The sequence below is a fragment of the Mastomys coucha genome, unplaced genomic scaffold (genome assembly GCF_008632895.1).
Source record: "Mastomys coucha isolate ucsf_1 unplaced genomic scaffold, UCSF_Mcou_1 pScaffold5, whole genome shotgun sequence".
Lineage (NCBI taxonomy): Eukaryota > Metazoa > Chordata > Mammalia > Rodentia > Muridae > Mastomys > Mastomys coucha.
Window position 1 is genome coordinate 85,377,475 of NW_022196911.1, and position 27,127 is coordinate 85,404,601.

General features: G+C 43.4%; 1 protein-coding gene across 6 annotated transcripts in view; it reads right to left on the minus strand.

Annotated features, from left to right (window-relative positions):
- The window catches only part of Ankfn1 (ankyrin repeat and fibronectin type III domain containing 1), a 407,382-nt gene that overhangs the window by 73,331 nt on the left and 306,924 nt on the right, over positions 1-27,127 (minus strand). The gene's annotated exons all lie outside the window — the stretch shown is intronic.

A 27,127-nucleotide genomic window follows, 5' to 3' on the forward strand; every position in this document is an offset into this window, starting at 1 on the left:
GAGGGAGGGGAAGGGGGAGGGGAGGGGAGGGGAGAGAGGGAAGGGAGAAAGGGGAGGGGAAGGGGAGAGGAGGGAGGGGGAAGGGAGAAGGGGAGGAGAATAAGACAAGACTCAGTTACATGATAAACAGTACTGCAAAAAATGCCTCTAACAACTCCACCTCCATCCTCGAATAGCTCATAGTACTTCTCGGATAGTGTCACTTTCCAAGATCACCTTAAAAAAAAAAAAGATGAACCTCCTCCTCCAGAGAAAAAGATATCAATCCTAATTTATATGCTTTATGAATTTTTGAATCTTGATAGATAACAACTTACATGATATTATGTGTGCCATATGTGATGTTTGTATTGTGAGCTGCAATGCATATTAAATATGCATCTGTTAAAGACAGGGATGTGTTCTGAGAACTCGTTATTAGTTACTAGGTAGTTTCCTTGTAAGAACCTTGTAGGCTGTACTTACACAAACCTAAGTCAGCATGATTCACGAGGCTATGGGCATTTAGCTCGTCTCTTGAAGTGCCTATGGGGTGAATGGTGCTAATTTTTGTCCACGAGACCATTGGAATATAAAGACACTGTGTATCTGTGTACACAGACACACACTCAGGCACATCATGGATAATACAGCAACCCAACATATGAGTTGGATTATGCAAGTGGTGAACTTTGTCTGATTTTGTCTCTTCTTTTACTGAAAAATTCTTTTTTTTTTTTTTTGAGTTACAATTCTCATGACAGATGAAGACACTTCCCAGCTTATTTCCTCATCTGATGCCTTCTCCTCATAACATCCTCCAGTGTCTCCTACACTAACCTTTCCAGCTTCCCTCTCTCAGGCTCCTCTCAGCCATTCTCAGGAGCTCCTCCAGGAGCTGCGGTTTGTGGCTGACCTGTCCAGTGCTCATCTCCTCTGACATCCCCAAAGAAGCTACCCATCCATGCTCAAATCAACCGAATTCCAACATCCCATCATACTATGTGATTGGATCCTTTCCTAGAATCTTCTGCTGGCTCAACAGGCCACAGCCAGGAAGATGAACTGGACATCACAGGGGCTAGCTTGAGTCTTACATAACTTTGCATAAAGGAGGGACTAATAGCAAGCAGTGACAGAGCTGGAGCCTTAGGAGCCAAAGTCACAGGGAAAAACCTCTTGACAACAAACAAGAGACACGAAGACTAATGATATATTCTCTATGACACCTTAACATCTAGGCTCTCAGTTTGCTGCCACCTCTTTGTCCCCTTAAAGTCCAGCTTGCTTTCTTCACTCTCTAGATATCATACTCCCTAAATTTCTCAGGGCAGCCCCAATGAGGAGCATTTCCCCTCTTCTCCCCTCCCTGCCCCAGTTTTTTGCAGCCTTCTTTTTCTGGATTACAACACTCCTAGGTTTCTCCTGGATCTTTGACTGTTTCTAAGTTCTTCTTGGTTTCCCCCTTTCCAGTTGATGCTAGGGGTGGGGCAGGGGGAGGGCAGGGGAGAGGATGTTGCTTTTTCTTTTGCTGCGTGTGCTCGGCCTTGATATTGGTCTTATCTTTAGTGTCTCCGTGGGTCTTAAAAGTGTGACGCTAGGTATGGCGTCTCCTTTGTGCTTTAGCTTCCTCCTGTAAAACGCTGCATGAGTGCCTCTGGTTTGTCTGAATTTCCCCTAGGCAGGTCTCTTTGCCAGGAGTGTGGTTTACTCGGTGTTACGGAATTGAAGGAATTGAATATTCATCTCTCCAACCGCTAAACCAAAGTGTCAGAGTGTCCTTGCTTTCTCTTCCTCCTTCCCTGCAACCAGTTGATCGCTGAACACAATTTTCACTTCCATAATGTCTCCTGTCAGCTCCCCCTTTCCCCTTCCATTATAGGCAATCCCAGAACAGACCTTAATCACTATAAGCATCAACATCCAGAAGCTTCATTATTGGCTTTTCTGCTTGGTTCTTTATCCTTACAGATGATCTTCATGAAATAGCTTGAATTACAGATTAAAGTCATATAATATATATGGTTATATAATATAAAGAAACCTTTAAAGGAGTATTTTATTTACAAATTATGTATAATATATATTAAGTTTTATATAATTTTTTTCAAAATGTTTTCTTCTTCTTCTGTGCTACCAGCTCCTGAAGAGGCAGAGTCTCTTAAAGAGGAACTGAGAGAACTCTGTAATCAGGGTCGAAGGTCACACTAAACTAAAAACAAAGACTGGAGGAACAGCAAACCCATGACAGTTATTCAAAGAGAAGGTCTCACTATGTCATGATGGCTGGTCTGGAACTTACTATGTAGTTCAGGCTGGCCTCTAACTCAGAGAGATCCAAGTAGCAGCGGCCTGAAAGACAGCTCAGGAGTTCAGAGCACGCCTGGATTTACAGAGGTCTTGAATTTGGTTCCCACAACCTACATGGTAGCCAATAACCACCTGCAACTCTAGTTCCAGGACATCTGATGCCTACATACATGTGTGCATACACAATACATAATTCATGCACACACACATACATACATACATACATACATACAAGTACTGACACATATACATGAAGGAAAAATTAAAAAAAAAATCTTTAAAAGGCAGCAAATACATAAATACACCCAAACAGAACAACACATTGGGGAACACTCTGGAAATGAATCTCCCTGGCTGCCCTGTACCAGGTGTTCCTTATAAGATTCCAAGCAGTCTACCTACTAAAGCCTCTGAGAGAGGATTCTTGGATCTTGCTCTCAGAAAAGAGTTGGCTACCAAAATAACATCTAGGAACCAAGAACTCAACAGGTCTGAGAAACAAAGAGCTCCATATCCTCCCCACAGGAGATGGCAGACCACATCCGCTCCCCCTCCCCCTCCCCACGCCCCCCCCCCCAGCAGCAAGTCAGTCCGTCCATTCCCCCACTCAGTTGCCTTTCTCTAATCCAGGGGGATCTCAACCTTCCTAATGTTGTGGCCCTTTAATACAGCTCCCCGTGTTGTGGCGATCCCCAACCATAAAATTATTTCCATCACTACCTCATAACTGTAATTTTGCGACTATCATGAATCATACTGTAAATATCTGCATTTTCTGATGGCCCTGGGTGACCCCTGTGAAAAGGGTGTTCGTGGAAAAGAGTCTCGACGCACAGGTTGAGAACTACTGTTCCAGTTCCTACGTCAGTGCTGAGCTACCTCCACCCATTCCGTCTGTGTCTTCTCTTAGTTCTTTGTTCCTTGGGATTTCTTCAGAGTCTCTGGGAGCCAAGTACCAAGCACTACAATCATGCAGTCCACAGAAGCTGTTCAGGGAAGATGGAGCCCCGGCGGCCCTCTGACTTGTACGAATCACTGGCCAGAACAGCCAGTTCCAGGACAGGCTTTCTCCGTGCCTCAAGCTCCTTTCTATTCACTAATGCAGGGCACGAGAAACAACAATCCAAGGACCCGGACCCCACTGACATACGTTACGCAATGGTTGGAAAAGGGCCTCCTGAGTCTGATTGCAAAATGGGAACCTCTCAAAGGGACACATACTGGAACAGACCTGTGCCAACAGCAGGCGTAGTCAGCCACTGAGCCATCTACTTAGTCAACAGCACCAGCAGTGTGTAGAAACTTCAGGACCAAGCCCTGTCACCCAACATTCCAAGCAACAGGAGACAGTCTTATCTAAATCCCGATCCACGGGGAGAAGACCCCAGCTCAGAGCCCCGTGCTGATGTTTGTCAGGGAAGGGCTGGGTCTCCGGTCTAACAATTCAGATGACAGCCTCAAATCAGAGGAAGGGTTAGTAGGAATTCTAACAGAGTGTTTGGCAAGCCATCAGTAAGACTTTGCTCAAAGATACAATGCCCAATATTTCTGAAGGAACCACTATTTTTGTCTGCATAAAAAGTATTTATACTCTATTGAAAATGTGCTTTACAAAAACATGTCTCAGTAGAACACGAGGACCTGGCTTCTTGACAGACAAAACAAAACCGGGGAGCAGGTTTGTGCAGAGGTAGGTTCTGATCTGGGGATCACCATCCGCTCTCACACAGTAGTCTGGTTAGATCCTGTGACTCATCTGAGTTTCAAAGGTGAAGGAGTTTGAAAAAAAAATACTCATATCAGAGGGAAAAGTTTTCCTTGCCGGGATAGCCAGAGTGCTCTGGGTTGCCAACGGTGTTTCTCCTCCATGCACTTTTTTTGGGGCTGGGGTGGGTTGTGATGGGGGGTGGGCCCGAGAGGGGGGATCTTTCTGGCCTGAAGCTACATGGAAATGGAAGCTGCTTCTGACCAGCTAAAGAAGGACAGACTATTGAGCAGGAGTCCCTTGAGAACAAGAGGGGATTCAGGAAGACAACTGAGCATGCTGCCTCTGGAAAGTTCTCTGTAGGTAGTTTAAGACTCCATAGGATAGCCCTGAGAAAACCACATATAAGCATTCTCTACATCCCTGGAGGACTAGAGCTACATAGACAAACTTTAAAACCAGAATAAGACATAATTTGAGACTGCCTTCAGTATAGCTTGGGAAACAGAAGCCATGTGGTGGCTCATAACAACTGAAAATGAGAAAAAAAAAAGGTGTCAGAGCCCCTTAAAGCCTTGTGGCTCAGTGATTCACTGTATTTACATTAGATAACTATGGCTGTTCAAGTGGCAAGCTTTGTGATTTTAACAAATACTTAATTTTTACCTACGATTCAAGAGCGCTGAGTTGTTTTGGGCAGTGCTATGGTTTGTGTATGGTTTGTCCTGGCCATGATGAACTTGGTCTCCACCAGCACTGGAAGGGGAAGTAGTGCCCTTGAGAGATGCTTTGGTTGTTAAGAGGAAGCGGTGGCATTCTGGAAGGAGTGCTCAGTTCTTATGGGACCTGATTAGTTACCATAAGAGTTGGTGGTCTAAACACAAGCTGGTCCCTCCTGTTTTGTTGCCTCTGCATATTTCTGCTTTCAGCTATGAGTTGAAGAAGCATGATGCCTTTGTTGGTATCATGCGTCTGGGCTTCCCAGCTTTCAGAACCCTGACCCACAATAAAAAACTATTTCTGTGATAAATTACCCAGCCTCGGATATTTTGTTCTAGCACCAGGAAAAGAATTAGGACAGGGCTGGAAAGTTCTAGCTTCACCCCACAGTGACTTGATGACAGCTATAGAAAAATACAGTTCTGAAGTTTAGGAAGATAAAGAGCTCCCGACAGCCTTGGCCTGTCACATGAAGTCTTTGATCTCATGGAGTGGGTCTCAGACTCAGTGTCAAGATTCATGACTGAAGTATTTGGGCACACAAGCAGAGAATGTCATCTATAGCAGGTATATCGCAAGCTGCAGAGAGCTGTGGTCTGCACACTTTCCTAAGTCTCAGGCTGGTTTGTTTTCAAACATAAAGACAACACAGGAGCAAACACACCAACAAGCAGCACTGCATTAATGTTGAATTGATTTCTCTTGAGTTGACAAAACAAAAAACCAATCCCCCCAAAAACCCCAAAACCAAACCAACCAACCAAACGAAGCCCCCAAAACCCAGCATTGCCGATGCACCAATCCAACCTAATACACTGCAGATCCTCACGTCATTCGGGCCCACAGCCCATCTGTCCAGAGTGTACCAGGAAAAATATGCTATTAACATTGTATTTTCTCTCCCCCATCAGCGGCCCTTTGTCTCCCACCCATCACTGTTTACGCTGCTTTGTCTCTTAGTATACTCTCTTCCTTCTTCAGAGGATCTGATGCTGTAGCTTTCCCTAACTTCCCAGGGGAAGCATCCCCCACCCCCAATCTGCTCCGCACCCTCCCCCCTCCCTGCCCCCAACCCCTCCAGCAACTGTCAGACTTCTTCATGAAGCTCCTGCTTCTTCAAACGTTTTGCATTTAAGGGGTCAGAGCAGCTTGCCTGTGAGAAATTTAATTCCCTTGGGGGTCCTAGAAGACTCCTGTATCAATGGTTCATTTGTGGCAGGAACCACTCGATTAGGACTGTTCTCCAAAGCCCCATCTTAGTCACGGCAGTGGCAGCAGCTCTGGAAACTTCAGGTGGGCTGGATATTTGATTTCTGATTTTGGAATGCTTAAAGTCTAATGTACGTGCAAATCTGATGACTGTACACAGATACTTTTAAAACCAGTAGTGTCAGAATAGATCAAAACACAAGAGAGAATAGTGTTGGTTAAGTTGCTCCGTTCCGGGTCTGGTTAGCAACTGACTCCTGTCTTCCACAGTCCAGAATCCTGAACCCTTCATTTGTCCATATATTGCCTCTTAGGAACTAAAACTGAAAGAGACAGACAGGAAAAAACTGGGGCGGGGGTGGTGCACTTCCGATTTCCTATCAGCTCTTCTATGGAAGCAACACAGCATTCTTGCTGGTCATACTCTGGCTGGCGCCGTGGCTAATGAATGGAATTTGGCTAGACTGCCCAGCCCAGCACCAGCATTATGAAATCTTCCTCGGAGCCATCGAAATGTGCAGTTTCTAACCTTGCAGGCCAAGCCCCAGCACAAGAGGAACAGAGAGGGAGGGAAGGACGCAGCCACCGAGAGACCCAGACTGCAATCAATCGCAGCCATTCCTAGTGAAGAGAGAAAGGTTCTTGGTACAGCTCGAACCCGCTCAACCCTTGTGGCTTTTAAATTGCAAACTAACATGAAAACTGTGGAGCTGGGGAGTCTTTTTTAGCTCTGATAAAATGTGAGGTCGGAGCTGCTAGACTTTTCTTTTTTTCTTTTCATTTTAAGTTCCCTTGGTAGTCCTAGGAGCAGGGGCATGCGTTACTTTCAAACAAGAATCTTTATTGTTTGCACAGTACACGGTCATACAGTTAATTAGAAAAACATTTTTCCCCAAATTAAATTTCCCTAGAAAAACAATGATTTAAATGAAGGGCAAAAGTCTCCCAGTGCACCCCAATATCAGAAACACTTTCTTGCACCTATTCCTTTTACAGGATTAAAAGCAATGTTTGGATCAGAAGGCTGTATTTATTTATTTATTTATTGTAGAGTTTGCCATCCATAAAAGAAGCCCGAGCTAATTTACCTGCGTGCAATCTTTCCACTCTTAGTTTTTGCTTGTCCTGTGTCAGTACTACATAGAGATACAGTCAGGGAGCACAGAAGTGTAAATGTACAATTTTTTTTTAAGTAGTGAACAAGCACTGTTGGGCACCCCAAAAAGTCTGCTACGTAGTCTTTATCATTTGCTTTTGAATTTCCTAAGAGTGTGGGTGACTTTATTCTTTCTCTTGATCCTCTTGGATGTCTACATGGGAGATATTCATTTTTTATTGCTTTTACTGCCTTCAGTAGTTCACACTCTTGCCACACTTAGCATGAGATGCATCTTGAATATTGAAGTTCTTCAGGAGCCCAGCTGCTGCCAGCCAAACATCTCCAGTAAGATACACGGGAGCTTCCCCTCTCAGAACTGTCCAGACCCTTAGCCAGAGCCAGGGTGCCTTTCGGTGAACTGTACTTCACTCTGTTCTGCACTCTGGGATGGCAAAGCTTAAGGGATTTGTCCCAGTGGAAGAAATGGAAGCCCAGTGATCCTCAAGGCTCCAAGAATCTCCTAAGTAGACTTATCTACTGGCTTTTTTAGGCTATTAAAATGAAGTGTTGGGAAGGGTTCAGGCAAATGACAAAGTATAGAGTCCAGCATGGACTCATTATGTCACACTTGGAGCCATGCAGTATGACAGCATGGCTCTTTGAGGTAGCATCCTTACGGAGATGGAGGAAGACAGAGCTGATACCAAGAGCCCCACAGGGTGTATAGACATGATGAAAAGCTGAATAAATTACATCAAAAGGCAACAGGTGCTCAGTCTCCCGGCTCTCTGATTCACTCTCATGCTCTTGAGGCTATGCACGATGGTGTCTACATCTGAACACTGGGCGACTTGCCCTGCTACGCCTCTTCAGCACCTGCCCAGCTAAGTCCTGTGATCTTGACACTGTCCACAGAGGGGATATTTACACTAGAGAGTCAGCAGGTGATATAAATCATAGCTTGTTTTATTGTTTTGTGAGCTGTCTAGCCCAAGTACCAGCCAGCTATCATTCCAGACCTAACCCAAAGCTGGTTTTGTGTGGCTTGCAAGCTAAGAATGGCTTTAGTTTAGGTTTTTGTTTTTTTTTGTTTTTTGTTTTTTGTTTTTTTTTTTTTTGCATTTTTAAAGGATTATAAAAAACAAAACATACACATAAATAATCTGTGACAGAGACCATATGTGGCTTGCAAAAACTAATTTATGTACTCGCTGGTCTTTTGGAGAGTAAGTTTACTAACTTTGTGGTCTAGACTTAAGAAAGAAATAGAGGTGATATTAATAATGCTGATTAAAGTGAAAAATTTCAGGGCCACTGAGAAGGCTCAGCAGGTAAAGGCACTTGTCACCAAGCCTGGTGACCTGGGCTTGACTCCCAGAACCCACTTGGTCGAAGGAGAGAGGTGACTCCTGCCTCCTGCTGGTTGCTCTCTGACACCTCCCATCCCCCACCTTGTCATGGAATGCACTTGTGTGTGTGTGTGTGTGCATGTGTGAATACACACACATAAGTAAATATAAAAATTATATGTGCAGTTGGCATAGCAAGTCACACAAAACACTGAGAAAATACTCTTTTAGTATTTTAAAGTTATGATTTGATTTAACAGGGCAGTTGCTTATGACGTTGGTAAACAAGTTGGGCTCCTAAGCGGATTACGTTGTTTCATTTTTGTCTTGCTACAGTTCAGGAAATGAGAAGAGCAGCAGCATCCAATATTAACATCAGAACTAATGATGGCTGTTCGCTTCAGAGGAGGGGTTCAAACCAATGAGCAAATGCACCTGGGTAAAGTTACTAGGTTATAAGGGCTTTACAATAAAGAACATTGCATATTTTATTGGTATTTATAAATCACTCACTGTCCTGTATGCATAGTAAAATTCGTACTAGATTCATTTGTGTATATGTAGCCACTTGCGCATCCACACACATCCCCCCTCATCCCCCCCCACGGAACAAGTTAAGCATTCTATCCATGGATAACGCTATGAGGTTGCTCTGACAGACTCACTGGCCAGCTGGATATAGTATCTGATGGGTGTACAGTTCACAAATTGGTAACGTTCTGATAGCAGTGGTCAAAACCAAAATACTCATCCCTCCCACAGAGGTAGGAATGGCATGGCGAGGGTTAGAAGATCAATAAGGTCAACTGCCAAGTGCTTACTGCCTACGAGGCCTGAGCAGTGGCCAGCAGGGAGTCCGGACTTGCTGCATCCACTCTTGCTGCTTTGTTCAGGGCTGGTCCAGAAACTGGTACAGGACACAGCATGCAAGGTAGGCGGCTTCGAACTTGACTGAGCAACTGCATGACTGAGTCAGGGCTGACAAACTGGAATGTTGACCATTTGCATGGCAAGAACTACCATTCTGGTCCTCCCAGTGGTATGAGAGTGCCCCGCGTCTAAGTGGACTATCTGGCCTTCATCAGTAGTATTGTGTTTTGTTATTAGTTTATAAAGGATATTTTACTATCATACATTGTGTTTATGTTTTATTCCATAGTTATCTGGGCTGCACGAAGAGGCAGTTTTAGGACACTATGAACTGAAAATAGATTCATAGTTCACTAATCCAGATACACGGATCCACTGTTTCTTTCTCTTTGGAACACTGCCATAGTGCTGAGTTGTAAGATGTCCAGCTAGATTGTTGCTTGTTTAGAGGTTTTTTTTTTTTTTTTTTTTTTTTTTTTTTTTTTTTTTAAGGAGAAATTGTGGTGATAATTTTGATTCATTAAAGAAGCATTTGCTTTTTAAAGACTGTAACGATCAGTATCTCGGGCTCATAACTGAACGGCAGTTAGAGAGATCCGAAGGTGAGGTATGCCTCTTCCTTGGGTGAGAGTCCGTCTTTTGGATCAACGTCCTGAATCCGAGATTTTTGTTTTGTTTTGTGTAGAGTGAAGCCTTTGCTGCAGCAGGAAGAACTTCTTGGCCAGGCGTTCTACATTTCAGAGGGATTTCCGGGTAAACGGAGCAAAGGAGCAGCAATCTCATGTGTACATATGGAGGACAGGACTCTTCCCCGAAGCAAGACAGCCCTCGTCTTCACAAGTTGAGCTGTGAACACCTGTACGGGACTATCGCCATCCCAGCTGGACTTGTTGATTATTGATTAACCTTCCCTCATCAAAGGAGGGGACAGGGAGGACCACTCACCGGTTCTTCACCGAGAGTGTTCAGCCACTCCCCCCTACCAGGCATATGCAATGCTGCCCCAATTGCCTAGAGTTTCATAGTCTCACAGAGAATCTGCGAGTATTGGGTAGGGAAGACAGAAGGAGCGGGTGGTGGTACTGGGACATCTATGCAGCCCTGGGGAGGCTCTCATCACCATGGGGGCAAACTTTCCAATAAGGTTGCTTTAGGCAATGGTTCTCAGTCATCCTAATGCTGTGCCGACCCTTTACTTCAGCTCCTCATGCTGTGGTGACCCCTAAACACAAAATCATTTTTGTTGCTACTTCATAACTGTAATCTCTAGCTTTGTCTCTTTTTAAAGATTTACTTATTTACTTTAAAAGTACATGAGTACACTGTAGCACACACCAGAAGAGGACATCAGATCTCATTACAGATGGTTGTGAGCCACCATGTGTTTGCTGGGAATTGAACTCAGGACCTCTGGAAGAGCAGTCGGTGCTCTTATCCACCGAGCCATCTCTCCAGGTGTCATAACTGTAATCTCATTGTTATGAGTCATAATGTAAATATCTGATATTTGACAGGCGATCCCTGTGAAAAGGTTGTCTGAATCCCAAAGAGGTAGTGACCCCCGGGTTAAGAACCGCTGCTTTAGGGGCACCCGGACTCTGGAAACGGGACCTAGTTGGCCCCAGGGCAAAAAATTACTGAGACAATACATAAGGTACAAGACAACACATATGACCAATTGACAGCGTTTTGAATCCTATTGCATGCTTGAAAAATTAAGGTCAGCAGCCACAGGGAAGATGTCATATCGTATGATATATCAGAATATGTCAACTTCCTTGCCAGGTAATGACCCTTTCTTCAGAGGCTGTTTGTTTGCTGTTGTTTGTTTATTTGCTTGTTTTGTTTTTTTTTCCATTGTGGCTTTTTCATTCTCTTACTACATTTACTTGAAAGATGCAAATCCACTGAGGGAAGATCCACACCACACTGATGTTTGACATCCACTCTCCTTCTTTTGGTAGAAGTTATGGAATCAGGGCTCAGGTCAACTGGGTTTCTTTCTGATTGTGTTTGGCTCCCATTAAGTTACATAATAAAGGGCTTTTTACTGGGTACTGTGCATGACTCACTGCATTTCTCCTGTCTCCAGGGAAGGAAACCCAAAACTTCATGAGAATCTGTTAATCTGTACAGATAGTTTCATCACTTACTCTTAGAATTTCCACCAGACAGACAGAAGTCATTCTAGAGAATTTGACCAACTGAACCAAAGTGGTGGGACTCTGAAGAAGGCCATGCCTTCCTGAGCCCGCTTCACCTGCCATTTCTAACTGAGCCTGGGGAGAGTCTCGAATCCCTCTCCAAGCTCTGGAATATTTGTTTTTCCTTCCTCGGACTTGGTTGTGTTTTTCTCTTTCCAGTGTCTAGATCCTCAAACATGACAGGCTCCTTCCTCTTTTGGAAGAAGTTCACATACACTTCATTTTGTTGGAAATGTCTCTTCTTCCTTCATCTTCCTCCTTCTCTTTACTCTTTCTTCTCTTTTACCTCTTCCATTTCCTTTTCCTCCTCCTTCCTCTTCCCTCTTCCTCCTTTCTTCCTCTTCCTCATTTACCTCTTCCATTTCCTTTTCCCTCCTCCTCCTTCCTCCCCTTGACCTTCATGCTTCTTTTCTTTTCCCAGTAACTACTAAAAACATCCTTTTGTCTTTTCTGACTCCAAAGACAACACTAAGTCTTGGAGCACCAATACTGTTCTTTTTCAGCATAGGGAGAGTGCAGTGCAGCCACTTTTCACTCCATGACAGGGACTCTGATCACCTTGCCCACTTGGTCCCTCGAAGCTAGCAAATGCAAGAACAGATTTATGAAATTGATGTATGATGTTTTTTTGTCGGTGACTGCTGGACTTTATTAATTTTAGAACTGTATATTTTTAAGATGTATGATGTGATCATTTAGCATGACGTGGTCATACTTATCATGAGATAATTACTAGAGTCAGTCCAGTTAACATATCCACCATCTTACATAGTTACTCTTATTTTTATGAAAATACACCTAAATTTACTCTCTTAGCAAATTTTCAACATGTTGTCCTCATGCTGGTCCTTTGGTCTCCATCTGTAGTCCACTGCTTGCTCATTTTAATGAGGCACTAGCAGAGGCCCAGGAGGACTGTGGCTGCTGGGATGTCAAGTGCCCAGATGAAGGGCATCTCTGCAGTCAGTGCAGAGTTGTCTGGTGTTTTCTGATGATGCCTGTGAAGCAGCAGCAGAGGCTTGATCGACGGTTTTAAGACAATTGATCCAGTTATTTTTAAAAGAATTAAATAATGCCACAAAAAATTAGAAGGCAAGAAGAAAATCTTGATTTAAAAATGTATAATGATTCATGGGAAAGTAACAGAAAGTTATCACTGGAGGATGCTGGGAGAACATGTGTTGATATTTATTGGGGGAGTACACTTTTTTAATAAATACTTCATTCAATTCTTGGGAGACTCCTTTGTGATAAATACCACTTCTTTAATTTTACAGAAGAGCTGTCTGGGACTCAAAACTTTGAAATTATCAGCTTGATTCCGTGCTTATCAAAGCAGAGTTCTAATGTAAAGTGCTCAGCCCTAACCACCTGACTCCACACAGGGGAAAACTGAAAGGGACTCACAACCATGTTGAGTTCTGCTATGCTAAAGGAAACCCCATTAAACAGCTTCCAGTACTGGACTTGACTCTGACAGCCCAAGACAGAGTGGCTCTTCTGTTATCTTTCCTATGGCCCAGAGGACTGTCTTCAATACTGTAGTTTCCTTGTTATGATCTTAAGAGGGAGATATAGTTGGCATGGTGGTGGTGGGGGGGTGCGGGGGATGTCAAACTAAAACAGGGGGCAGTGAGTTTTGTGAACATATATTCTGTATTCTCATGGCAGGAACATGTGGGACTAGGAGCCAAGATCAGTACTGATAAAAAAAAGAAAGAAAGGAAGGAAGAAAGAAAGAAAGAAAGAAAGGAAGAAAGAAACAAAGGAAGGAAGAAAGATAGAAAGGAAGAAAGAAAGAAGGAAGGAAGGAAACAAGAAAGACCGGAAGGAAGAAGGAAGCAGCCATTCAACCCAGTCACTGCAGACTTGGTGCAAGGCCTAGTCCACACGTCAGTCTGCTGCAGTCTATGTAGCTGTGCTGATGCCAAACCGTGCTCCCCACCACCCTCTGTAGCCTCCCTGAGCATGCCCATTTCCCAGCAAGGATTCTCTCTGTCTTTTTTTTTTCCCACCTGTTTCTCTCTTCTCTGGGTGGAGACATGCAAGCTTTTAAGTGTGTGATAGGAGGATGGACTTGGGGAACAAACGAGTTCCAAAGCAGTGACTCAAGATCTAAAGGAATTTGAAAGGGAACACATTTAGTAAGTAAATAAGAAGGGGAAGCAGACCCCCTTGGGAGTTGCCAGGGGGCCTCCCCTCTCTCACTGAGGGGGATGTGCTATTTGGTGCCTTTCCTTTCTGTGTTTGTTTTCACGTCTTACTGTAAATTACTCAACAAGGTATCTTACTGATCCTGAAAAAAAAATCTGATCCTTAGATTTTCCCATCAAGGCAAGAAAATGTGTCCCTAGGGAGACAAAGAACTTTGTTTTCTATTCTCAGGCTCAACCTGCACTTCTGTGTGGGAGGATGGTCAGCCTGGGTGATGTTGAGGCATACGACAAGTCCACATGCGGGCTCTTTTCTTGGGGGAGTCTCATGGCTTTAGGATATCCAAGAAAACTTCATCTTGAAAGCAATACATGTGTGTTTTCCCCAGATCCCCCCTGAAGGGTGAAGCATCAAACCGTATACTGTCTCTCTTAGCAGGGGCATTGGAAAAGGCCAGGTTGCTTTCTTGGTATTATCTCTCTTGTATTTGTTGCCTTTGGTTTCTGCATTTCTTCTTATATGTGGTGCCTTTGTAATTTCAGTATTCACAAGGTTCATTGGAACTGGAGATTTGGACCTAAACCATATACTATTGAGCATTCTCAAGCATATCTGTTTTCTATGTACATTGGCCCATACACGCCCTTTTTCTTGGACCATGACTACCATGTGGTAGATGCCCAAGAAATATATCTGAAAAGAGTTAGAGCATCTAATAAAGTGATCTGTCAAATTCCACAGTTGAAAAGGAAGAACAAAATTACTATTTTGCAAATATTCAAGAGAGCTCAGCATTGTTGGGACAATGGGGAAGTCTTCTTCAGTTCTTAAAGTCTTTCATCATTTATTGTTCAAGCTGGGATGGAAAAGTCACTGGCATTAAGTACATCTTGGAAGGAAAGTACTTGATCTATGGATGGTGGAGAGAGACACGTGTGGCCTTCCTAAAAGGATTACTCATAATATGTGTACATCAGATAAAGATAATTGAACCTACCAAATTTGGTATATCATACCAAGTTAATTGTTGGCACATTTGAAGTAAATCAAATTGAACTTTAAATCCACTGATGATAGACTCATCAATTTGTAAGTCTTTAATTGAGACCCCACGAGGGACCCAACATTGGAAAATGTTGGGATGCAAACCTGAATAAATCCTGGCTCTCACCCTCAAAATAATTATAACTCACTGGGGGAGCAGGGGAAGACTGACAAGTTAATATGGTATTAAGATCCAAACAGATTGCTATAAAAGAGGTGGTCTCAGGGTGGGGCCAATCTTGAAAACTTGGGGCAAAGTTGGGTAAAGATCCAGAGGGCAGGGCTGACTCCTCTACGAACCTTGGAGGCAGCTAAGGTCTACTGAAGGACAGTGGGATAGGGTGCCCCAGGCAAAGGCTGCAGTGTGTGCACAGAATCATGGAGTGGTCAAGAGACTGCCAGGCAGTTAAAGGAAACAGAAGTGAGATGAGTGAAACTGGCCCCTCTAGTATGGCACCACTCCCTCTACTTTGCCCCAGCACCTTCAGCTACGGGGTTTCCCTGAACCTCTTGAACACTAGCTACAGGCCTCCTTCGCGGAAACCATATCCCTCTCCTTCTGGAGCCCCAGATGAGTGCTTCAGGAACAGTGAAGGAAGAGCAACTTCAACCAGAGATAAGGTGGGACTGGGAGCAAGTTCTGCATTAGGTTAAGATGGGCCAATGCTATTTGAAGGTCTTTTTAAGTGATTGAGAAACTGGGCCGCTATATCCAATTTGCATTTTAGGAAGCCCACAGTTGTAGCCTGTGGAGGAAAACTGAAGAGACCTCAGACTGTATATAGACAGGAAGGCGTAGCACAGCTTTCCTAGCTCTGATGTGGCAGGTGGGAGAGCCCCACCTTGGTGGGGGAGGGGCCAGCGGCCACACTTCTTCTTACACCCACGTCAGCTGTTGCTTTCTCTTTCAAGCATCCGTGATAGAATTTTTATGTAAACCCAAATGTTTGGCATCCCAGTCTCTCATAGGCATGGCGAATGCTGAAGCTCAGCTCCCACCCTCTCCTTAAAAACCAAGAACAATTAGCAACTATTGTGTACTCAAAACTTTCCAAATCAAATATGGGTCTATTAAAAACTATGAGCTCTCGTCAGGTGTATGCAACCAGTGGTCTCTGCTCTACCCAGAGTTCAGTAGCAAAGAGCAATAAAAATATTGGCATCTCATTGCCCATTTAATATTTATGTAGCTGTGCCATCTCAGCTTTATACATTTAAAACCTCAGCGTTGGTTGGATCTGAGGTGAGCTGAAATCCCTTCTGACAGCAGGTTTTTTTTTGGGGGGGGGGGAGGGGGATGCTTTCATCCATAAATAAGTTTCAAAACAACACTCCGATAGTGGCAGGAGATCAAAGAAACACATGGGGGCTGCTGTAGGTGTTCCTCCCACCCCAAGGACTTTTTTGTAGGGAAGAAACTAGATCATCCTTAGAGAGCCGAGCAAAGGTTCCTGTACGCATGCGCACATCCGAGTTCAGGCAGATGGACATTTAGACGATAGCTCCCCTACAGGGGATCCAAGAGAGAAAGCAGGGGAAAATGTGACCAAGGAAGGTGGGCCTGGGGATGGTGACTGCCTAGCTCTCCTGACAGTAATGTCCTGCAGGGATGTAACTCATTTGGTATGCAGAGCCCTCTTCCATCTTTTTCTCTTCAGATTTCATGACAACGCGTTATCGATTATTTCTTATTTTAGAGATGAAGCTCTTGGCTTTATTAGCCTAAGCACACCCCATGCCCACTGTGGGAGCAGGGATAGGAGGGTCTGGGATTGAAATGAAGTGCCTCTTTCGGCGCAGGGGATAACTTCAGCACATACTCAGATTGAGAGGAAAGCAGTGGCCTAAAGGTTTGAAAGTTTTGATTTTGAGAAAACTTGAAGGGACAGTTCTTTGGAGCAGTCTCACAGCGAGGGGAGCCAGGCTTAGGGCTGCTATCCCCTAAGGGCTTACCTCTTGATGTACACACTCTCTTCTTTGCAGGACTTTGGAAAAAAAAATCTACATCGTCTAGATTCAGTAGGGGCGTGATACCATTTGAAGCCATCTAGTTTACTTTTTGACACAAGGTTTCTCATTTGACAAGTAGGCTGGGTTGGTTAGCCAGAGAGAGCCAGGCATCCTCCTATCTTTTCTACCTTTTGCCTTTTCTACCACTGAGATTATAAATGTACACCACTTGGCTCTTCATATGGATTCTGGGGATCAAACTCAGATCCCTGTGCCTGCAAGACAAATGCTTTGCAGATGGAGCTATCTTCCCAGCCCAGGTTTACCTCTTTTAATAATGACAGTTAACCATCAGCTGCTATCTGTGGATTCCACTAGAGATAAGAAAAATATTAATTAAAGGATGTGGGCTAGAGAGGTGGCTTAGTAGTTAAGCCTCTTGCAAAGAGTGAGACTTTAGTCTCATCCATCATACTGTGAAGTCAACAACTCCAGCTCCAGACTACCCTCCTGGCTTCTGTGGACATCTGCATTCACGCGCACATGTGCAAACATGCATACACCCATGCCTAAACATAGTAAAAATAAATGTTAAAAACAAATGAGTTGAACGTGGACCAAATTTTTTTTTGTCATTATTTTCTAGACAATATGTATTGAAAGAATGATTAAGTGCTCATGATGGTTTGAATAGGAAGGGCCCCCAAGGCTCATATATTTGAATGCTTAGTCATTAGGGATTGGCGTTGGGAGGTGTGGCCTTGTTGGATCAGGTACAGCCTGGTTAGAGAGAATGTATCACAGGGAGTGGGCTTTGGGGTTTCAAATGCTTAAGCAAGGCCTTAGGTTTCTCTTTCACTTCCTGCTGTTTGCAAATCATGAGATGTAGAACTCTTGGCTACTTCTCTAGAGCCACATCTGCCTGCCATGATGATAATGAACTAAACTTCTGAACCTGTAAGCCAGCCCCAATGAAATGCTTTCCTTTATATACTTTGCCATGGTCATGGTGTCTCTTCACAGCAATAGAAACCATAACTAAGAGAGTGTTGTAAGTAATCAAGAAATGATTTAAAGTTTACCAAAGGATAGGCTTAGGTTACATGCAAGTACTAGGCTTTTTTACGGAATGAACTTAAGTATTCAGGTGGTGGTGGTGGGGACCAAATCCTGGAAGACATTGAGATGGTGCACCACTTTTCAGTGATGCTTTCTCATCTGCAAGCATTCATGTCTGTATAAGTGAAGCTACACCTTTCTAGGTATCTGAAGACTGAAGACACTTTGGCAGGTGATACACACACAAAGGAGGTGGTTATCTTTGCCTCTGAAGCACGTATAGACCTTGAGGCAGATAAAAGTACAACTTTATAAATTATAAATGAGATGCAACCTCTATTAGTCATGTGGGTAGAGTGTTGTCGATGTCCAAAGACCAACAAAGTCGGGAGTGCGGTGGGATAAGAAAAGGAAACATGGAAATTTTAGTTCCCCGAAGGGCATTCTGGGTAGGGCCACTTAGAGTTTGAACATGATCAGCTAACAGAGGGATGCTGTGCAGAAGGGTAAAGCAAGTTGGATGATTGCCCGCCATACTGGAGGCTGGCGTTCATCTCATGGGAAACCCTAGAAAATCTGTGAATGGAAAAATGGCATGGCCAGTTCATGTTTGAGTTTGATGGCTAGTATGATCCCTTAAATGTCCACCTGACACTGGCTAGAGAGTCCCTGGGGAAGAGGGACTCTTCACTTGAGAAAATGCCACCATAAGATTAGCCTGTTGTTAAGTCCGTAGTACATTTTCTCAATAAGTGATTGAGTGGGAGGGCTCAGTCTGTTGTGGGTGGCGCTGTCCCTGGTCTGATTGTTTTGGATGCTCTAAGAAAGCAGGTCATGCAGGTGATGGGGTGAGTGAGCGAGGAGCACTTTCCCATGGCTGGGGAATAAGGTCCTAACTCTGGGTTCCTGCCCTGTTTGGATTCTTGCCTTAACTGCCTTAGATGATAAACTGAAATGGAAGCGTAAGCCAAATAAACCCTTTTTTCCTCAAGTTGCTTTTGGTTACAGTGTTTCACCACAGCAGTCATAACTCTAAGACAACTGGCCTGAGTACAGGGAGAGTTGCTGGATACATTTAAATCTCATTAAACTTTGGCTTTCTTACCTCTCTAGGTCAGGAAGCCAATTTCCAAACTGTTCCAGGCACTTCCCAGAGAACTTCTAGAGATGGGCTTCTGACCTCACCTGAAGTATGTGTGACAACGAACCCAGGCTTCTGTCTTCTGTAGAACCTGTGCTGCAGGATCATTGGGTGGTCTGCCATTCCTTCCCTATCAACATTGGGTCCAGGTAATGCAGAAATCCTGTGTAGACCTGGAATTCCTTACTGCATGGATTTTTAATCTTGTTCCCTCATCAGGATGAGTCTACTGGATGCCTTAAGAATTGAATTACCTTACCTGCCTGTGGCTGTGCTAATGGATACCCTCAGACCTCCTCTGCGTGGACCAACAAGAGTTCTCTAGAACCAACATATGGTCTCATCCATTTGGGAAAAGTTGTGGAGTTCAGCCTTGGCACACCTGCCCTTGAGTTCCAACAGGAAATGATGCAAAACCTAGAGTCAGACAGTGGCTTCAGGGGACTGTGTTGTTTTGGTCCTTTGCTTTAAGGAACAGAGTACCCCTGCTCCCTATCTTAAACAGAAATTTAAAAACCTGTTGATATTATGTGAAGGCAGAGGTTCAGAATTTCAGGTATCTTATATAGCCACCATTTAATAGATTGTTTCAAAGAATTTTGAATGGCAAGTTTTCATGTCAAGATGGTCCTCATCCTCAGCACACACCTGTAAGCCCCCAGCATTTATGAAGTGGAGGCAGGAAGAATGTAAGTTCCAGGCCATTCATGACTCCATGGGACCCCATCTTAATGCAAGAATGAAACAACCCAAAAAGATACCTACGATCCTTATCTATTTATAAATGTTCTTGACATAATTTTTTAAATCTCCTTGAGCCTTGAAATAAAAATTAGTATAAGCTGGTCTTATACTACTTATAATATACTTATAATATAATATACTTATGCTGGTCTTGCTTTTCTAAAAACGTTTTCAATGACCAGTTACTGAGTTGTCTAGAAATCATAGTAGTACATAAAAAGAAGATGTGGTTTACCATGTGAGGTGGGAGTGTGTGGTTGGCTGCTTCCTGGGACTGTAAAATGATGAAGAGAAAGTTTATTTTAGTATCTACTGTATCAAAAAAAAAATCAGAGGAAGCCTACTGAAGAGCCATCTTCAAGAAGTGACCACATAGAACATTCCACATACAAGTACCATACACTAGTAAGGTTCACTCTGGTCACAGGTGCAAAAAAGTTTACTCCTAAAGTGAATAATCTATTAGTTATCTAAATTAGAAGGGAAGCGGTTTCAGAATTATATGTATAAAAGAAGAGGGTTTTTGTTGTTGTTGTTGTTGTTGTTGTTGTTGTTGTTGTTGAAAGGCATTGGGAGAGGTTTATCTTCTCATTTCATCAACTGGGGGAGGGGTGCAAAAATACAGGTAGGAAGCTTTCAAATCAGGCATCTACCTTTAAAGAAAAAAGATGACATCAGGCATGGAGCAGTCGGTGCCACTATAAGAAGTTACCCACCCCCTTGTTGTTTCCAGGGACATTATGCCAGTTCTTGACTTCCTTTTGATTCTTTCCCCACATACATAAGACTAGAGAATGTCTTCTGATGAGTCTTGGTGGTGGTATGTTGTTTGAGGAGTAAAGCAAGATGGTACTCAATTAAATGATGAGTAAAGCAAGATGTTACTCAAGTGACAGAACGTTAAAGAGTTTTTCATACCTATGGGAAGGGTCTTCCCATGTTAACAACAAGGGGTCTTTATCCGAGGTCTTACAGGCCTAAAACCTAGAATCTAAAGCTATTATTATTATTATTATTATTATTATTATTATTATTATTATTATTATTATTGTATCTAGTAAAGGCTTAAGATTGGAGACACAATAGATAAGGCCTGTGTACCCATACAGTTTGTTATTGTAGTTTGACTTTGGCAAGCAGAGTCTCTGTAACCATGACCATCTCAAAGGCAATTCTCAAACTGTTCCAGAGGCTTCCCAGAGAACTTCTAGAAATGGGCTTCCCACCTCACCTGAAGTATGTGTGACAATGAACCCAGGCTTCTGTCTTCTGCAGAACCTGTGCTACAGGATCATTAGGTGGTCTGCCATTCCTTCCCTATCAACACTGGTTTCAAATCAGCTAAGAAAGCTCGGTGCTGTTTTCTTGGGGCAGTGCTCCGTTCACTGAGTGAGTATCAGATGAATGAGAGGAAGAATGTAGTGATGCAGTTAATAGCTCTCCTTCCATCTTCTTTTCCTTCTTCCCCTTCCTCTCTCAATTAACCTGGCATCACCCAGAGCCCGCCAGCAGACATGTCACACAGTACCAGTGTATTTCCTATTGAGGCATCCTATTTCTCTGAGCCTAGAATCCTGCAGCACTGTATTCTGCTTACCCATTTTTTCCAACTTCTCCCATTATCAAAACTTTGAACCCAGCAAAACTCAACTTCTAATTAAAAGTTACAGAATACTAGATTACATTAAAATATAAGTGGTAATGATGGTAGTCTTTCTGCCATGGAATGATGTATTTTAATCAGTTTCATTAGATGGGAGATGTGGCAACACGATATTGTCAACATTTCTGAAGTTAAACCTGTTCTCTCTGCTGCTTATTTGGTGAATCATTGGTTTGTATGCATACTGAACTCTATCAGTGTATGCCGAGCTATGCAATTACCTTCACCCCAGGTATAATTCCACCTCTTTTTGCATCCAAAGAAGGTAAACGAGTGAGAGTATGTTATACGAATAGCATTCACTTTCCCATAGTATTAAACACAAAGGAAATAGTCGGCTCCATTTCCCTGGTGTCAGAGTCATAATGATCATTTAAACTATCTGCTATGCAACTCACAGCCGATAATCGTCAAGGCCGAGGAGGGCCACAAAGATGCTAAGACGAAAGAGTTGTGTTTTCATTTTACTCCTGAGTGGGGCCCGAGCCTGCTTTAAGATAGCAAGGTTTTCTAGTGTTCCTCAAATGCTATTAAGTCATTGCTTCATTCATTTTCATCTACCCGTCCATCCATGTAGCCATTTGTTTATTCACTATGAATGTCTGGGTGAGAGGGAGAGAGGAGAAAAGACTTTTCATGCAGAGGAAACAGCATACAGGACACATACAGGCACAAAGGCATGAGATTATACATTGAAGCCACGAGGTCAGGCAAAGTGCTCTGGGGTTTTAGGCATAAACTATAGGATGATTCGTGGGAGCAGGATTGTTTATGTACTGAGGAGTATAGACCAACCGGTGACTGACACATGGACTGAGTCATGATCCCCACAGACAGTCAAGTCCGTTCTGACTAGGGCTGTGGCTGTAAGAGAGGGCCAGTGTGTGACTCCTGTCCATTGACTGGGGGTCGGCTAGCATCCTGGAGAGTTCCATCTGGTGGGTTGGTTCCCAGGGTGCACCCAGCTAAAAATACAGGGATTTGAGGGCTGAGGTGTGAACCTCGGAAACCGGTAGGAATAGCAAGGGCTTATGACACCCTTCACATGGGCTTGCTACCCTGATCCCCTGGAGATCAGAGCAGAACCAAGCCTCTCTTGCTGAAAATGCTCAACGTCTGTAAACATAAGAAATCTCACCGCCCACCCTGCAAATTTCTCAGATCATGGGCAAGGCACATTAACCCCTCAAATTCCTGCTCCCGACCCACTGTGGTTTCTGTTGAGTTTTATTTGGAAAGAGACAGTGAATTGGGAGTTAGGAGTCTCAAGATTTTGCCTCAGCTCTGTCAATTATTGTCGTGACCTTGACCTTAGTTTCTAAGGAATAGATAGGACTGGATGACAGTTAGGCATTTCTTGTTTCAGTGTCCCAGGTTTGTGTTTTTTGCTTCTCTCTGTCTCTCTGTCTCTCTGTCTCTCTGTCTCTCTGTCTCTCTGTCTCTCTGTCTCTCTCTCTCTCTCTCTCTCTCTCACACACACACACACACACACACACCCACCACCACCACCACCACCACGCTCAATGTTTTGTGCATGCTCTTTGAGACTTCATCCCATTTCAACAAACACTTTCTAAAGCCAGATTTTGTTCTTTATATGCTACCCCTGTTCTTACTCTGACGACTCTTGCTACTGACACCCAGAGCATCATCTCTTAAGATCATTTTTTAAAACCCAGGTTTCTTTGGTTAATTTTTCCTAGGTTTGGGCTTTCTGGAATTAGATCAGACACAGAGCAGAAGCTCCCCAGGCCAACCCCTTGTCCTCTGATCTGAAGAGGAACACTGCACCAACACAAACACATTCCTTCCCTGTGCTAATTCCTCAGCAAACAGCAAGGAATTCGCCACCACACTGTCAAGTATGCTGGGCTGTTTAAGCGTGGAAAGCATGACATTATTAGAAAACAGAGGGACGAAATATCATGTGAGAGGGAATCTTTAGAAGTCATTGAATAATTGACAACAAGCAGGTGTGCTGGGAAAGAAATCAGGAGGTAATCTGTCTCAAGCGAGCAGAGCTCACCCAATATGCAAACCACTCACAGAGTTGCAAGAAGTCAGTGCCCTGGCCTGCAAAGCAGAGTAGATTCCCACTGAAGGAACCAATGACTGGGATGAAATTTCCTGGAAGCACTCCACCTCTTGTGTGCACAAACGCTATCTATCTTAAGACCTCATTCTTTGAAGACTCAAAAGAACACAGACTTTGGCGAATTCCAACAAGCTCTCAGGTTGAGAAGGCAAGGAGACTGGAAAGCCTGTGGTTTGGGGTTTCAACGCTATGTCTCCCTCTGGGTTTTATTCTACGGAGTGGCTATGATATTCTCAGCTATTTCTTTAAAAGTTCTACATTAGTCTAATTAACATAAATCCTTTTTTTTTTTTTTAATGTGAAGACTGCAAAAAGCACAGTCCTCTTATTCTGAGAAAGGGACTGAGGCCACACAGTGTGAGTGGGCTGCCCGGAGTCTCGCAGTGACCGGGTAGAGGAGCTGAGCAGTGAGCCGTACAAACCAGGAGAAGCGCTGTGGCTGCCTGCGTTTAAAAAGACAGCCCTGTTCTTCCCCCACCTCGTGCTTTAGATACAAAATTAGGCATACTGTGATCATTCCGACCAAGATCTAGCTGTCGGAGAATAATTTAGCTTAGTGAGGACCAAGGATCATCGGAACATCACCTCAAGCCATCGTGACTGATGTCTGTAAGGCCGCTCTCCTCATTGGCTAGTGCATAGCATTTATTTAGTTGCACCAGAATGGGTTTTTCAGTAAATCCAAGCTCTAAATGCTGTTCTGCTTCTAGTCTGGAAAGTCTCATTTCTGTGTTGATCTTAGGTCTTGGGGCTTTTGCTGCTTAGCTGCCTCCTTGCACCTTCCAGAATCTTTTAATGTTTTTTTTCCCCCAAACCATAAAACATCCCATGCTTTCCTTTGTATTTATCAGGAGGAATAGGGAAAAGCACATCTACCTCATCTTCCTGTAAGTGCACATTGTCCTTGGATGAGATTTTAAGATTATTACAATCCAGCTGCTTCCTCGGAATCTCATGAGATGGATGAATAAATTCTAAGATTTGGGCTTAAAGAAAATCTTAAAAGCATTTTGCGTTTCTAAGTAACACGATCTCATGACTTCTGCCTAACTCCCAGCTATTTGTCATTTTTTAATTCCTGTAGTCAAGCCTAGTCTAATTGGCAAGTAGAAAGTTGTGTTTTTGTATTGATTTCCCTGTCTGCGTGGAATCGGAATCGGCTGGTTACCTTGTAACTAGGAAGGATGCCAGTTTCCCAGAGCACGCCACAACTCTCTGTTTTGTATCCACTATCACAGTTCTGAAGAAGGTAACTGAGTGAAACCCTGGTGTTGGAGAGCCTAGCTGTAGAAACTGACTTCTCTCTCTTTTCGAATTGTCTGTTGGTCGCATGTAGTTTATGAAAATAAAGACTCTGGCTGTCTTCTTCCTCCATTGCTAAGATCATGAGGCCAACATCTCTGCTGCGTCCACATGAAAGATGCTTCTCTTTTCACAGGCATCATTATCCTAATCCACCAGGAGCAATTTAGAACTATTAATTTATTACTGAAGCATAGGGCCTCATAAATGATGGGGCCTCAAAGAAAAATGGGGGGGCAATGCGCTTTAAAAGAAGGGAGACAACACATCCCCTTGACCAATGTGTGTGCCCAGGAAATGACAGGCCAATTGAACTAGTTGTTTGTGTATCATAAAATCCTCCTCTAGAAAGTTTATATTGAGAAAGTTTATATTGAGATTTTAGTGTGTGAAGAAAACATCTAGACCAGCCACTTTCAACCTTCTTAATGGTTTCAACCTTTGACACAGTACATCATGTTGTAGTGATCCCCAACCATAAAATTAGTTCGTAGCTGTGATTTTGCTACCAATATGAATTGCAATGTAAAGATCTGTGTTTTCTGATGGTGTTATGCGGCTTGTTAGGTGTAAGGGTTGTTTGACCCACAAAAGGGTTTGTGACCCACAGATTGAGAACCATTGCTCTAACTAGAAACCTGGTTCTAGGGTTTGTCCAGTTAGTGTTTCTGATATAGATGTGCCCTCTGGACCAATCTAGAGTTAGTATAGCTGGAAATTCTCTGTACTAAGAAAATAAAGACTATTTTTCCATTTTATTTTCATTCTTCTGATACTCTGGCATTCTGAGCTGGGCGTGGTTGGATGCTCTGGGATTATTTAACTTTCAGTTTTTATTCTGTTTTTCCTTTTCCTTTTGTTTTCATGTGTATGAGTGTGTAGTGTATATGCAAACACCCATTCAAGTTCACATGTATGTAGGCACAATTGTTTGCGTGGGTAGGTATGTGTGCACATACATGCTTGTATGTGTGTAGGCCCAAGGTTAAGGGTAGGGATCCTTTTCCAGTGCTCTTCCATTGCATTCTTGGAGGAAGGTCCTCTCAATCAAACATGGAGCTAGTCTCACTAGGCAACTAGCTTTGGGGAGTCCCTTGTCTCAGCCCCCAGAGGTTGGAAGTATGGGTGGGTTTCCATGCCCACTGGATATTGAGAAAGGCTCTGAGGATCCAAATACCAATCCTCTTAGAGGCTTGGGGAGCGAGTGCTTTGAGAGTTGAGCTATCTCCCCAGCCCCAAAGCCTGGGCTTAAGAACCCATAAACAAACTCAGAAGATGTATTTCTAATTGGTCAGCTCTGTTCAGTACAGAACTAAGTGGTCATGTAGCACAATGTCCCCACCTCCACTCTTCGGAACTTAGATCCATCGCTGGCTAGCCATTAGACTTAGGAAACCTCTTAATTTCACCTAGCCTCAATCTCCTCATCGGCGAGACTAGCTATGCCACATGAGCTGGCTGAAAGGCCACCTGGCTAAAACATCTAAGACATCTCTCTCGGTACGTAGCCAGTGCCCAGCAAACCGTTCTGTGAGCATCCACAGTGTCTCTTCATTTCTGTCATAAACCAATCTAAGAAACAGCATTTGGTTCAAAATATCCTGTCTGCAGGCTGCTTTTTACCAGACACATAGATTTTATTTATTTTGTTAGAAAAAAATCAAACCCTTTCTGGGTTTCCTGCTTATGTCCAGGTTTGAAGACAGATTCTCTAAGACACTTTAGCCCATGAAATATTTATTTTTGGGACCCCCCCACAAGCTAGAGAATCACCAACATTTTTCTCCCTACTTTCATTTGCCATAATAATCTGGTTTCATGTCAGTAACTTCTTGGGGGAGAATTCAAATTAGCATCCATTCCACGCCAATGCAGCAAAAGCTTCGTTACGTATACTCAGGTGGTCACAGGAACCTTGGCAGTTCCAGAGACCAGAGCTAAAGCGATCTTATAAAGCTCCCGTTAGAACAACACTGGGTTGCACGGGTTTCATGACAATGTTTACAAAACTACCTCTGAAATGCTAAGCATCCTCCCCCACAGAACCTCACGCTAACTCTTAACTTACACCAAAGATCACACTGTACCTGCTCTCAGCCTTGTAAGGCTTACAAAAGCCCTTGGCCAAAAGCAATAAAATTTGACCTGACCTAATCCCGGAGTCGCAATGGGTAATGTGTGTATTTTTCATTCAATAATTTAATGTGGAAATTAACTGCATGTGTCATATATTCCTCGTCTTAAAGGGAGAGGCTTTACGGTTCTAATGTTTCACGAAAATTAAATGCGTAAACACACTTGTCATTTAAGACGCTCCCCTTTGCTGATAGCTTAAATAAGCACTACAAAAGACTCCCTTCGGAGAAATGTATTATTTCATTTTGTATGGGAGCCTGATCCGTGAACTTCACCCCCTGTGCTCAAAAGGAATGATAGAAATACATGTCCCCCACTTTCTCCCCTAAGATGTGAACTAACTTGACCGCTGGCCAAACTGTATTGCTCAGCAAACTGATGTTTGTCAAAACAA